Genomic DNA, 14,203 nt, shown 5'->3' with positions numbered 1-14,203 from the left:
GAGAGGAAATGGGATTATCCCGAAAAAATCCACGGACAAGATGTCCACCACAAATCTCACCTGACCGGGGATCGAACTAACGACCCTACGCACCAGAAATAAGCATTCTACCATTGAGCCATCATGCCCCCTAAAAGGTCTCGAGTATCGCCGTGACTATATACAGCGTGGTCGGGAAGTGAGCATACCCCTAACTGATATTTTCTCACAGTGTTAGGTTTTACCCATATTTGTTTGGTAACATTACCTAGAGATGGTTAATGAGTGGTTGATGCCTCAACTGGAAGAAAATGGTATCAAAGACACTGTTGTGATACAGCAGGATGGAGCACCAGCGCACTTCGCGATTCACATGCGCAATTGCTGACGTGAATCAGACGTTTCCTGGCCGCTGGATTGGAAAAGGTTGTTTGTTTATCTTCACAGCTTTCTTTGCCTGGCCTCCAAGAAGTCCCGATCTGACATCAGACAATGCTCTCGGGGGTTTCATAAAGAAACAAGTAAGAAACACTCGATATCACAAAACGCAGGAATTACGAGCAGCTGTGGAACACACCTTCATCGTCGTGACTCCTGAGTATCACCACAAAACATCTGCGAGAACTTGGCGCAGAATTCAACTGTGTTACGATATGGATGGTGATCATAGCGATGTTTATGACTCTTAAGACTTCAAGGTAACTGTGTACAGACATTCTACCATAACTAACACTATACTGTGGAAACTAAAGGGGGGGGGGGTGTACGTCCACTTTTGGACAACCCTGTATAGCACGCTCAGCTTTTTGTACATATAAATGGAATAAAGGGTAATATTTTTCAAGTGATATTCGGAGTCAGACGTCACTTCGATACTCTAACATTCAGACTAAATTTTAAGTTATTTTCAAATATATTTAATAAGGATTTTATTTCTTTAAATTTTTATATAACCCCACCCCCAGATTTTTTCTGGGCACGGCACCCGCTCATAAATTTTTAGTCTGACTTCCCACATGTGCAGCACAGTATAAAGGAAACTGATGATCAGCAGTTCAATAATTAAGGAAGAAGCGATAGAATAATGAGAACATAAGGAAAAAGAGGGACCTTGCAAATATCCAAGACACAATGTCACCGTAAATTCACATGTTCTAGTATTCAACCAGGATCACTTCACGCCAGAGGTACTATCTCGTAAAGTTTTAATAATTACAATGTAACGAGTATTTTTTTTACATTACTTACACTTCACGGCCACAACACTAGCTAAGGACGACACTATTCATCCACAGAAATCTGGCAATATACACTCACCTGGAAAGAAAAAAATATACAATATAATTATCCGCAAACAAATGTTGTTCCTATTTACTTTCATTCATTCTCCTCTTCATTACTAATACTAGTTATTCCCTCCAAGCCTACGGCCCGCTGTATGCTATACATTAAAATCATTATTAATTAAAAGTTCTAACTGTTTATATTTAGAAATATGGTGGCTGACAGTTCGCACAAGATCAAAATCCATGAATGGGATAATTCCAAGGCCAATGTGTGGTGCACCGTTTCAAGTGACCACAACATTGGTCCATTCTTCTTCGCATAGGACACTGTGAACGCTGCCACCTACTTTCATTCCAGAACTTCTAAAGCTAGGCATCATTAATGATGTATACTTTCAGCAAGATTATGTCTACCTTTGTGGCAGTTCTTTACTGATCGCCTTGAGGAGAGAGGAATTGGCCGCAGGTGAACAACATCTTGGCTCGCAAGGTGCCCACACCTTATGCCACGTTATTACTGACTGTACGTCAAGATGCAAGAGTATGCACAAAAACCTATAGACCTGGACAACCTATAAACCTCAACATAAGGTGATGTGGTTCGCAACACTCCCGATAAATAATGTCGGGTAATTGCTCACTAAATGCGTTGTCTACCACGGTTTGGTACAAAACCTCGCGGCGGAAAGCTCACCTGGCCAGAACCTCGCGGGCCAATATCTCGCCTGACTGAAACATCGCCACTGAAAACCTCGTGTCCCAAAATCTCGCCTTGCCAAAACCTCGCCGTCGAGAACCTCGCGTCCCAAAATCTCGCCTGGCCTAAACTAAGCCTTTCCGATCAAAGCAAAATATAACTGGTTTTCTTGTATTGAAATCCTGAACACGTACGTAAAGTTTAACGGTTGTTTTATTTAGTGTAGGCACTCTATGACCAACTCAACTAATTACTTTTAATTAGCCCTTTAGTCATAATTAAGAATTTCCGACCAAAGTCGTAGATAAACGTTTATTCTTGTATTGAGGTCCTGAACACGTATGTGAAGTTTGTAGGTTGTTTTTTTTTTCAGTGTAGCTACCCAAGACTTTAAATCCAGATTCGACATTGTGGGTTTATTTTACATGTACAATTATGACTATTCATTTTATACCTGTCAATATTTTACGCTTCTAACTTCTAAAGTAAACATGTTACTTAAGTTTATTTATTTATTTATTTATTATTAACATGGAATTGAATATTAAAAAACTCATTGGGTAAATTTTATGAAGATATTTCCTCCCGCAGGGTTTTGGGCGACGAAGTTTTGGGCATGCGAGGTTTTGGCCAGCAAGATTTTGACTTGTGAGGTTTTGGAAGGCAAGATTTTGGCTCACGAGGTTTTGGCCACGCGAGACTCTGGATAGGCGAGGTTTTGGCCCGCGAGGTTTTGGGCGGCGGGGTTTTGGCCAGGCGAGATTTTGACTTGCAAGGTTTTGGCCCGCGAGATTTTGGGAGACGATGTTTCGGCCACGAGATTTTGTCCGTATCCCGTCTACAACTTCAGTTCTACAGAAAACGGAGGTAGCTTCGTCTTATTCTTGATTGGTTGAGGCCTGACGAAGAAAGGAACCACATTAAACGCAAAATTTCCAGTTTCTTTTGTGGTAACAGTAGGTCAGACCCAGACATCCTGTATATACAAGACTGCCCTGTATTTTATAATCTATTTTTCTTGTTGTTTTAAGGTTGTACACGACGCATATTTGTCCTATATTTGCTTACTTGTACCGGTAGTGTATTTGTATACCAGAAATGTTGCAAGCAGTCGTTTTTTCAGAGAAAATGTTCCGCGGGGCACTGCTGGTACTATTCTATTTATTATTATATTATAGACGCATTTATTTTGGTCTCTCCGGGGTAGCACTCAAGGCTCCGAGGGGGCAGTGCTCCCCCAAAATCATGTTTGGAAGAAACACTGGTTGCAAGACAAATAGATGCTGATAAATGCCACATCAAGAGATGAATCAAGTAATGGAGACCATTGTTTGCATAAAGTATCTACTAATCAAAATGATCAACTAATTGTGTGTACTGTTTAAAAAAAAAACAACATATTTTTACAGGCCAAAATAACTTTTTTTTTCTTTTTACTACATGACTCCTAGATATTTAGAGCAGAGAAGTATGGCAATTCAAGTAAAAGAATAGAAGAAAATTCATTTCGTTGAAATATACCTCTCACTTCGCAAGTTAATGGATTTTAGTTTTTTGCAAGACTTTTAAAATATCTTGTGTATCACTGCTGTACAATTTTCAAATGTAATTTCTGTTGTTTCGGCTTCCTCCCCTAATTCTTCCAAGTGCATATACCTATTCTTTTATCTGCGAGTGCTGAAAGTGACGCGATTTTCCCTACAATGGAAAATGTTATGCAATATCATAAATGTTACGTGTTCTATTTTTAATACTCAAGATGTATTAGAAGCCAAGCACTTATGTATTCCAGTTAGATAACGCCAATATTGCATCATGTTATATATATATATATTACGTTGTGTTACCCCTCATCACACAAAAATAATCTTTATTGGGACTAAATTTCGACCAGGAACACAAAGGTTAAAATACTTATAATATAACTTGGTTAGTTGATTGTATTCGGATTTAGCGTTCTTCTCAGTGCCGACGATATATGAGAAGTGAGCCTTCAAGGAATCGAACCCGAGACCACCAGCATCAAAAGCATACGTAAGAAATAGAAGCTTTGGGTGTTGTGTCAAAAGAATTAGAAAGACCGTTGTGCATACACTATCCTCGTTGAAGTTCAGAGTTTTCTCAGTTTCGAGACTATATGAGATATGAACACCAACCAGTGTAAGCATTCAAATGCTCCCCTCATACAAATCGAACCCGGGACCACGTGCACCAGAGATGCGCGCGCTAGCTAGGAAACCAGCAGAAAAGGTGAACACATTATTTGTTATTAGTTATTTCAACATTACTCGTTATTCGATTCTCCCGAAATGGATAATATATTCAATTCGTTGTCCACTATTCAAACGTCATCGTACCTAGTTTGTAAATTAATATATATATATATATATATATATATATATATATATATATATATATATATATATATATATATATATATATATATATATATATATATATATATATATAAACATATTAATTTACAAACTAGATATATATTTGCCTTTACTTTTGTGTAAAAAAAAATTAATGAATTTCAAGCTTTATTTTTAAAACTAAAATTATTTCTCCGGTTTGTATTTCAAAAAATGCATTTGTGAAATTCCTAACGTCCATTCACAGAGCTTGTTGATTAATACGACTTTGAAAGAGATTGACACCGCCGCCACAACAACAAAGATTAGCCATCAGTTTCACAAAGGTAGTCGAATCACACAAGCACGTAACCATACAACACACACTAATTGATATTCGTGGTATTGCCAACCAACAACAGCGAGAGCCGATTGTGGAAGGCCATTGATTAAGTGAAACACAACCACGGGCAGACAACACTGCGCACATGAAATAAACCGTGACGTGCATTGATGCCTCGCACAGAAATCTATCAACAAATAATATTATGTAGTAGTTTCAAGTCTTGTTGTGGCATCAGAAAATAATAAACTGCGGATTGGAATAACCCATTTTGAAGCATTCTGTTCTTTTTTGTTTAATATAGCAGCGATGAAAACTGGACATCTCCATTTTTAATAAAATGATAGTTTGTATACTTAATAGGAAAATTGAAGTTTTCATCTTAGACGGTAATTATGGTAGAAGACGTAACGTTTAACTTAAGAGCCTGCCTTACTAAAAATAATACAAAATTTACCATTTTTATTTTGCTTGTTTATTCATAAGTGAAAGGAGATAATGAAATGCAACTTACCACAATCGTAGATAATGTTATTCTACAACAAAAAATATGAACCCCAAGAATTGTCAATGTTGCCATCCATAGAAATTACAGTGTTGCCAGAATAATAATGCCCCTAATATGTAAGTTAAAGCAGCGACTAGAGGAACAATCTTAACGGCATTCGGTTACGTATCATGTTGTTTTGGTTTCCTTGAATTACTTTTCGAATAACATTATTATTTAGTTTTAACAACTGTATCCTAAAACTACAGGCTGCGGCAAGTAAAACCGGCCCGTCGTAATATTCTGGTATATTGTGTTTTTGGCAACACTTAAATAATCTACCTTCCTACCAAGAGATGGCGTGTCGAGGTCGGGTCGACTTACGTGACCTGTAGCAGTCACGTGCAGCCGCAGCCAGTGAAACTTGTCGAAACCAGTTGAGAAAAAGGCCTCGTTGTCCCTTGTGCATGAGATGTTTACACCAGAGAGGACAATCAGCAAAGGCTTGTGGCCTCCTCGGTCACCAGACTTGTCCACGTGTGACTTTTACTTATGGGGACTGTTAAAGGGAAAAGTATACGAAACAAATCCACACACAATTGAAGAACTCAAGACCAGGATCCAGGATGTCACCAATAGCATTACAACACAAGAACTGACAAGGGTATATATGAATCTCCTCAATCGTGCTCACATGTGTGTTGAAGTGGGCGGAGGACACTTTCAGCACCTGCTATGAAGGTGAGTAGTGATATTCAATACATTACATTTCATTTATGTGTTGTAGTTAATCATATTCAATACATTACATTTCATTTTATGTGTTCACTTTACGGGCCGGTTTTACGTGCCGCACCCTGTATTTTGTTTATTACAAACCAAATAAAACTATTATTTTAAAAGTAGTTCACAAGAAACCAAAACAACTTGATACATAATCAAATGCAGTTGAGAAAAGCTCTTAACCATGTGTGCCTGAAATATTACTTAGAATAGAACGAAATATTTTGGCCTATACTCAACAAATGCTTATAATTTCAACACGATTATAACTAGAGCAATCCAGAAGAATAACAACATTTTGATATATGGTTGTTACTCCAGCTAGGAACACCAAGTCCCGATATTTTTTTCTGGATACTCCGATTTCGGGGAAAATTTCCCGCATTACGACATGGCTCTGTCGGCCCTTCAAAATGTTCCGATTTTCATGTTCATTGATCAATTTTATTATTATTATTATTATTATTATTATTATTATTATTATTATTATTATTATTATTATTAATGCTATTTAGTTTCCACAAAGAGCCTTCAAAATAAAGCTCAGAATTGTATTTCTTTAAGAAAAAATGTTTCGGAGAGGCACACTTAGTATTCGGAGGGGCACTGATAGTACTATTCCATTTATTATATTATAAAAGTATTATTTTAGTCTCCTCCGGGGGGGGGGGCAGTGTCCCCAAAAGACATGTCTGAAAGAAACACTGCTCACAACAACGGCAAGAAGTCAGGTATCAACGACCTCTGGCAGCAGAAAGTCTGAGCTATTGATTAGAATTCCTATTAGGAGGAGAATTAACTATCAAGTTTGAGATCTGGACTTTGTAAAAGAAAAACAAGTAAGTCCAAAGTCTAACTTTGATGGATATAACTCATTCATTAAATGCCTTTACACGATAATATTTCATATGCTCACTCAACTCATAAAGACCTACTATCATGTCAACTTTGATCACAACAGGATGAGTTCTATCAATTGAATTTAAGAAGGGAAGAAGTTCGAAAACCAAAATGTTCAAAAATTCAAGAAAAAACTGTATAAGTGGAAAAGTTTTCATTCAACAACCACAAAGTTTGTACCAGAAATTAAGAACTGTACACTATGCTACCCACGTAAAGAGCCAAGCTTAATACAATGCAGGGAATAATGTAGAGTACAAAACGTCATTTTGCAATTTTTTTCATTCCCTTCTTAAATCTGACAATTCAATTGCAATTTATTTCACATAGTTTAACATCAGCTTTGGCGGACTATAACTCAGGACCCAAAGGTCTACATGCCATAATATTTCACACTAAGCCAGCAAGTGTACCGAGGTCATCAAGGTCTACCAGCATACCAAGTTTTGTCAACATCAGACGAGGTTTATCGATCACAATTCATTGAAATTTCTTGATTTCACTAAGTTCAAACCCAAATATGATGAACTATAACTTGAGAACCAATGGTCTTCATATCATAATATTTCATATGCGACTAAGCTCATCAAGTTCTACAACCATGCCAAGTTTGTTCAAAATCGAATTAATATCGTCGACAGCATTCCCTATAAAATATCCTTTTATTAAGGCTAACCCCAAATTTGATGACTATTAAGTCTGAAGCTTGTATATCCAGTCTCGTGAAATCCTATCGCCATAACAATTTTGATCATGATCAAAGGAGTTTCGCCGATCGCGTACAAATATATATACTATCCTTGTTATTTAATTTTTTTTAATCAAATGAAGGACAAAAATACCAGTTCTGTGAGGAACAGGGCAACAATGTTACAGTATGTAAAATTTAATGGTTTGATGGTCAGTGCCAACTTTAACCAGAGCAAGTCATATCACCTGTTTCAGCACAGAGAAGTTTTTTTTTTTTTTTTTTTTTTAACGTGTAACTGGAATTTGAATTCTAGAAGGCCGTGTCTGGCAGGAAAATCTGAGAAGACTTACCTAAACTTTCCAATTTACTAACTTCTTCAGGTGGTGCCGGAAAAAAGACTAAGAGCGAGCGACATACATTACTAGATTGTCGTTTTTAAGCATTGCTGTTGTTATTATTGCAGTGTGTACTTCTATGATTTTATGCTATGTTACAAGCATACTTTACTGTCTCTAAAAATTTCAATTTACAATATGAGTAAACAGCATTTGATTTCAGTTTATTAGTAAAAAACAAACTGTGCTGCATAAAATATTAATAAATAAACAGAAAATAAGGGTTCCAAACCATATTATTTATTAAAAACAAAGTTAAAGCATAACGTGGGGTCCTCTAGTTACCTAACGTAAAATGACCGGACTGGTAACTGATGAAGATATAAAACACTCAAAAAATAAGACCCTGCCATTTTAAAAATAGTAATAATCATAAATTGCATCACAAGTACAGAGAAAAATAGCTGGCAAGTAATTATACCTGACATCAATATACAGAGGTATTGTCTGTGACGACATCTTTACGATCTGAGATAGGTTTAAATTGTCGCAAATTCCGATTTCTGAAAGATCATGCACCTGCTAAAGCAGGCATCTGCAACTTGCAAAACAAAGTGGGCCATACAGAGAAAAATTCGTTCTCCGGACAGCGGTATATTGTACAAATATACGGTATCCTCTTGCTTACTATAGAAATCAGTACGGAGCATATGTTATCCGTATGCTACATAGGCACTGTCCTTAGATGTTACATCATGCCATTGCAGGATGTCTGACATCTAACAGTTTTCCGTATATCACATGCATATACTTATGTTACCTTCGTCAGCTATATGTTATATACGTCCATTTGTATGTGAGATCCTGACCGCCTATATTGTTTCATACGGAAAGTACGTATAGATGGAGCACTTATACAATAAGTATTATAAAACATGCGTTTTCAGTTATACGTCTGCTGTACGTTGTCCAAAAACTACAGGAATTACGCATGTAACCTACCTTTTTAAGTACGCCACCTACAATTTTTTTTCTCAGTGCAATCACAGAGGACTTACTGTCCTAAAGAGCTGTACGAGAAAATGTATTTTATTTTTATAACTGAATAGCCATATTCAATGGAAAAACTTTTCATTGTACACTAACATCAGAGCGGGAAACTGGACCTTTCATGTTCGAACTACACGTGTAGGCTTTCAATATTCGGTGGTACACGGGATGTTCCAACGTGGAGGCTATTTTCAAGGTAGATATCAGTTATACAGGAAAATTTTTGATTCAATTTAAGAGATTATGTAAAAAAATACTTTTTTTTAATATCAGGTTAAGAGGGCCGAACGAGAGGATTTAGTGGGCCGGGACGGGCTATTACACATGGCTGTGCTAAAAGTTCTCCTACTAAAAACTGTATGCACTTTTGCATACTCTCATATACGCCATATATTTTGTACTTTTTGATGACTCAATTTTGATCTGCAATATATACATTTGCGTATACGTACGTAGTTTCCACACCCTTACAAAATTGAAGTAAATTTTACCTAACTTCTTTGAGTTTTAAAGCCAACTTCTATATTACATACTGGAGAAAACATTTAGGTGCTGGAGGAGTGAGGTCCAGAGAATATGCTGAAATATTATGGTGACAATTTTAGGCGTATCCAATTTTCAGATATTTCATCGTTTGACATTAAATATGCAAGAATTCTATAATAATTTCACCGAAGAAACAAACTACTTCACAAATGTAGTCACTGCAAGTTCTCATTTAAACGTTATTGCGTTAATGATACTTAGTCCAATTTGTTAAGAATTATCTATTAAGAATACAGATTATAATGATATATTTTATGGACGGGACACATCTGACAGTTTTCTTTTCAAGTGGATGTTAGAATTCTGGACAGTTTGTCTGGCAACACTCGCATAGAGAAAAAATATAAAGAATACAGATGATTATCTTTCAGTTTAACGTCCCACGATTATGCCCTTCAGGCTAAGGAAGACAATGATTAAAGTAAGTGAATGATGATTAAAGAATTGGGGGAATGGAAATGTGGGATGAAATGGGAGTACCCCGAGAAAACCCACGGAAACCATGTTGTTCTCCACAAACTAATATGGGTGGGAATCGAACTAGGGATCCCACGCACCAGAGGTAAGCGCTCTACCACTGAGTCACGGTGACCCCCTAGCATACAGATGAGAGAGCACAGCAAAATAGTGAACAATTCATATGTATAGGCTTATTTCTAAAACCCTCAACTACTACCTGCTTTGAAATCGCCTTGACCTCATTTATAGTAAGGACAATTTAGAATTTTAGTATGAAATAAACCCCCATACAGATCCGCAATTGTTTGATTTACTCTGTGTATGGATAAGATTATATTATGTCAAGGGAATATGGATCATCCCTGTAATTTTGTGGTACCAATTTTTGGCGTACCTAATTTCCAGATATTACACAGATTTCTTTCATTCTCTTTAATTTTACAAAGCTTTCATTAGTTTACTTTTCTGTTTGGTTGTTAGTGTCAAATCTTACAACTTAAATTTCACACACTTCCATAATTGATTTTTTTCTTTTTACGGATGTGCACACCTGACGACAATACAGTTCTTGCGAAGCGAAGGATGTGTCCTTGTAGCTTCTGTAATATTAATTAATTACTTGTAACTTCTTGAAGTTTTACGTCCCACAAATATGCCGGCTAGGCTAAAAGAGATGGTGATGATGAGACATGAATGAAATGGTGGAATGAAGAAAGTTATAGGAAAGGTAGAACCCCGAGAAAACCCACGCACACAAGTTTGTCTGCCACAAAGCTCACTTGGCGCAACCTGTAATCGAACCGAGGACCATCAGAGGTGAACGTTTTACCACTGAGCCACCGCGGCCCTAATTAATTACCGTAATGTACTTACATAATTATCGAGAACCTGTTGCTTATACAACCTAAACTCTCACAGAAGTGTGGTCCATTGCAGACAACCAGGCATTGTGTTGACTTCGTATCAAAGACGTTTGAGAATTCACATTTTTATACCCTTTCATTATAAAACATTTGAATTAACTGTGGTAGGTTTTGTTACATGTTCTTTCAGAATAAAACACACAAGGTTACACACTAAAATCATGTAACCTCTCATTAAGAAAGTTAGGAGTAACGAATTGATTGCATGACATTACATAAATAGTAACAAGTAAAAAAAATAATAATAATTCCAAAAGAAAAATTTAAACACAATGCTTTTATAAAATGTACTAAAAAAGGGGGAAGAATAAAATGCACTGAAAAGATAAATACTTTTGTGAGGTAAAATGAAGAAACTAAAATAAAAGCATTAGGCGCTCTTCTTAAGGAATCTTAATTTCTTGTTCATTTTACTCCACAAAAAATTCCTTTTTACTAATATCTTTTAAACGTATTACGTTTATTTTTTATTTACAGCAGAGTTTCACTAATCCGGACCCCACTCGTTCCTGTATATTATGTACAGAATGTATCAAAAAGGACAGTTTTTGAAAACTCATATTTATCTTACAGACATGGTTTTAGTGTCATTGTAGCAAAATACATCAAATTTTGACTTGCATAGTACACTACTCCAGAAACAAGCCACCGCAAGCGCTAGAGGCACTTGCAGCAAAGATGGCTGCCTTTACTGGTCCCGAGCGTGCTAGCTGTGCGTTTTGGTTTGAAGAATTTAAGTCTGCGACAACCGTGCAACGTAATTATGTGGTAAACATCCTCCCATTACAACTACTATTTATCAGTGGCATAAGTGTTTTGTTGAAGCTGGACGTTCGGTAAGACCCAACAAATCTTCAGGTCGTCCCCGTACGTCTGAAGACATTATAGAGCAAGAAATCGACTTCAGATGGGATATGTACCGCATCACCAATGGAAGCGACACTGTACCAAGGTGACCAGAATTTTCACATACGAAAACGGGACGCATACGAATCGGATACGCGGGGGGGGGGGGTATCTGATTTCCAGATTGCATTTTGGGACTCAGAAGTGTTCTCAATTTACAAAATACACAAGTAAGACTGATAACACACCGTTTCTAACTTTACGTGTACCCACAACAAATAATGGTTCCCGATTGCAAGTTCTACCCAACAATTCTTTTAACTAGCTGAACACTCAGAATTTCCACTAAATTCCCACTTGAACCACGAACAATTAATTCCCATTTGAAAATTCAGAAGTTCTAGACACGGCTGAACCTTGACAACGAGTGTTGGTACGGAAGAGAGTAGAATTTCCATTGACTATTTATATTTTGAATAATAATTACGGGACACCTAGGTCATTTTTACTTGAAAACGGGACATTTAGGCGTCCCATTCGAGAATCAGAAAAAACGGGACAACGGTTGCAAAAAAGGAACTGTCCCGGCTAAAACTGGACGTCTGGTCACTTTGCACTGTACCCCTAGGTATAAGGTTAAAAAAAAAAAAAAACTTGGATGTAATTTGCTACAAACAGACCAAAACCATGTCTGTAAGCTAAATAAATTAATTAATGAGTTTTCAAAGTTGTAAAGTTCTTTTCGATACATCATATATATATTAGGGATGGCCAAAAATTTTCGGATCCGGATATCCCGGATCCAGTGAGATCCGGATCCGGATCTTGCCGGATCCGGACCTAGATCCGGATCTCGGATCCGACCGGATCCGGATCCGAAATTCGGATCTCGGATCTGGGTCCGGATCTCGGATCTGGATCCGGAACTCGGATCTCGGATCTGGGTCCGGATCTCGGATCTGGATCCGAAACTCGGATCTCGGATCTGGATCCGAAATTCGGATCTCGGATCTGGGTCCGGATCTCGAATCTGGATCCGAATCTCAGATATTGATTCGTATCCAAACCTACATCTGAAATTGTGATGATAAAATTGAATATCTAAAATTCGTCCAAACTTTTTTCTTACTCACTAATATAGTAGGATGCTGTGCTTTTAAATGTTTCCATAACACGTTTGTGCTACCTTTGTTCTTTATGTTATTTTAACCTTGCAATATTTACTTTCTTATATAAACTTTCTTATTTTCTCATATACAAATGAAATATCTCTTAGATAAGACCCTTCTAATCGCAGGAATACTGGACAAAACAAACTCTTTATTAATAGTAGTTTCTGACTCACTAGAGTCCAACCATCAACAAATCTTTCACTTCGAAGGTACAACAAAAAATATAGACTGGTTGGCGTGGAACAACAGTAGATCTTTAAACATACACACGAGAATTTCAGGAGAGCGATATGGTTGTGTAGTATTATTAGTATTAATTAAAGTGTTCGTTGTACGACTTTATTACCTAACTTATGGCTTGCCCTTCTGAGGTCAGGAGTTTGTTGAAGGAGTAAATATAAAAGAGATTTCTGTTATTTCTTCTTCACCCTCCAGGTTTCTTTAATCATACATTGCAGGACGTAACCAAAACATATCCATGCATCGTATCATTGAAGCGTTTTGTGTTTTGTATATTAGTGTTCAAAAATATTTAACATATTCGCATTTGTTCATGTGATCTCAGGTTCAATTCTCGGTGAAACATACATGAGATAATTGAAAGCTGAAACAATATGAAAATAGTATTTAAAAGTCAGGAAATTAATATTAAAACTTTAGCTATCTATTGGGATTGTAAGGCTATAGTTAAATTAACCCACACGTTTCGAGAAGATATATTAAGTCGTTATTGTTTATTTACTATAAGCTACCAGATACATCCTCAGAGGCCACTTTACACTGTAATAATCAACAGATGAAAACATTGGGAAAGGAATGGAAGGAAGGTCTCCAGAGCCTTAGATCAAGGTACTAACCTAGCATTTGCCCAGTATAACTGAGGAACAACCCTGGGAAATCCTCAGTCAGGATAGCTGGTCTCCGAATTCGAACTCGGTATAATCCAATTGCGAAGCAAGAATCCTAACAAGTAGCCTGAGCTCACTCCGTATTATTATTATTATTTAATTAACGTAATGTTCTAAAATTAGTGCAAATTAAACCCTACTTTCTTTTTTGCTGATGATATAGTTAATAAGCCTACATGAGACATCAGTCTCCCATTACATAGGCCTTGCTCAAGAAAGAATACCAGAACTGGAATTCAGGAAGCGGGGGTGAAGAGATTAATGAGGATGAGGAAACTATGTGCGATGCAAAAACTGAGAAATTATGACTTCATCACAGATATATTCACTTACATACGTCAATTAATATTTCTCTGATACAGGACACTCTACTTTCTATAGTGGCAGGGAAATGGCCCGCTTTTGTAAACGAACACATTAAGCACGTGCATATAGGCACAATAT

The 14,203-nt window shown here is 36.9% G+C and overlaps 1 protein-coding gene across 5 annotated transcripts in view; it reads right to left on the bottom strand.

The window, feature by feature from the left end:
• LOC145693464 (uncharacterized) overlaps nt 1-14,203 on the bottom strand; it is a 622,508-nt gene that overhangs the window by 376,338 nt on the left and 231,967 nt on the right. For 2 of the 5 annotated variants that reach the window (XM_081769494.1, XM_081769495.1), the window contains one exon: nt 1,228-1,296. The exons of the other annotated variants lie outside the window; for them this stretch is intronic. The gene's annotated coding sequence lies outside the window, so the exon portion shown is untranslated. The remainder of the gene's footprint in view (nt 1-1,227; nt 1,297-14,203) is intronic. 5 annotated transcript variants of the gene reach the window in all.

The sequence above is a fragment of the Thermobia domestica genome, chromosome 8 (assembly GCF_964235325.1).
Source record: "Thermobia domestica chromosome 8, izTheDome1.hap1.1, whole genome shotgun sequence".
Lineage (NCBI taxonomy): Eukaryota > Metazoa > Arthropoda > Insecta > Zygentoma > Lepismatidae > Thermobia > Thermobia domestica.
Note: the sequence above shows the minus strand (reverse complement) of the source record. Positions and strands in the feature narration are given on the sequence as shown.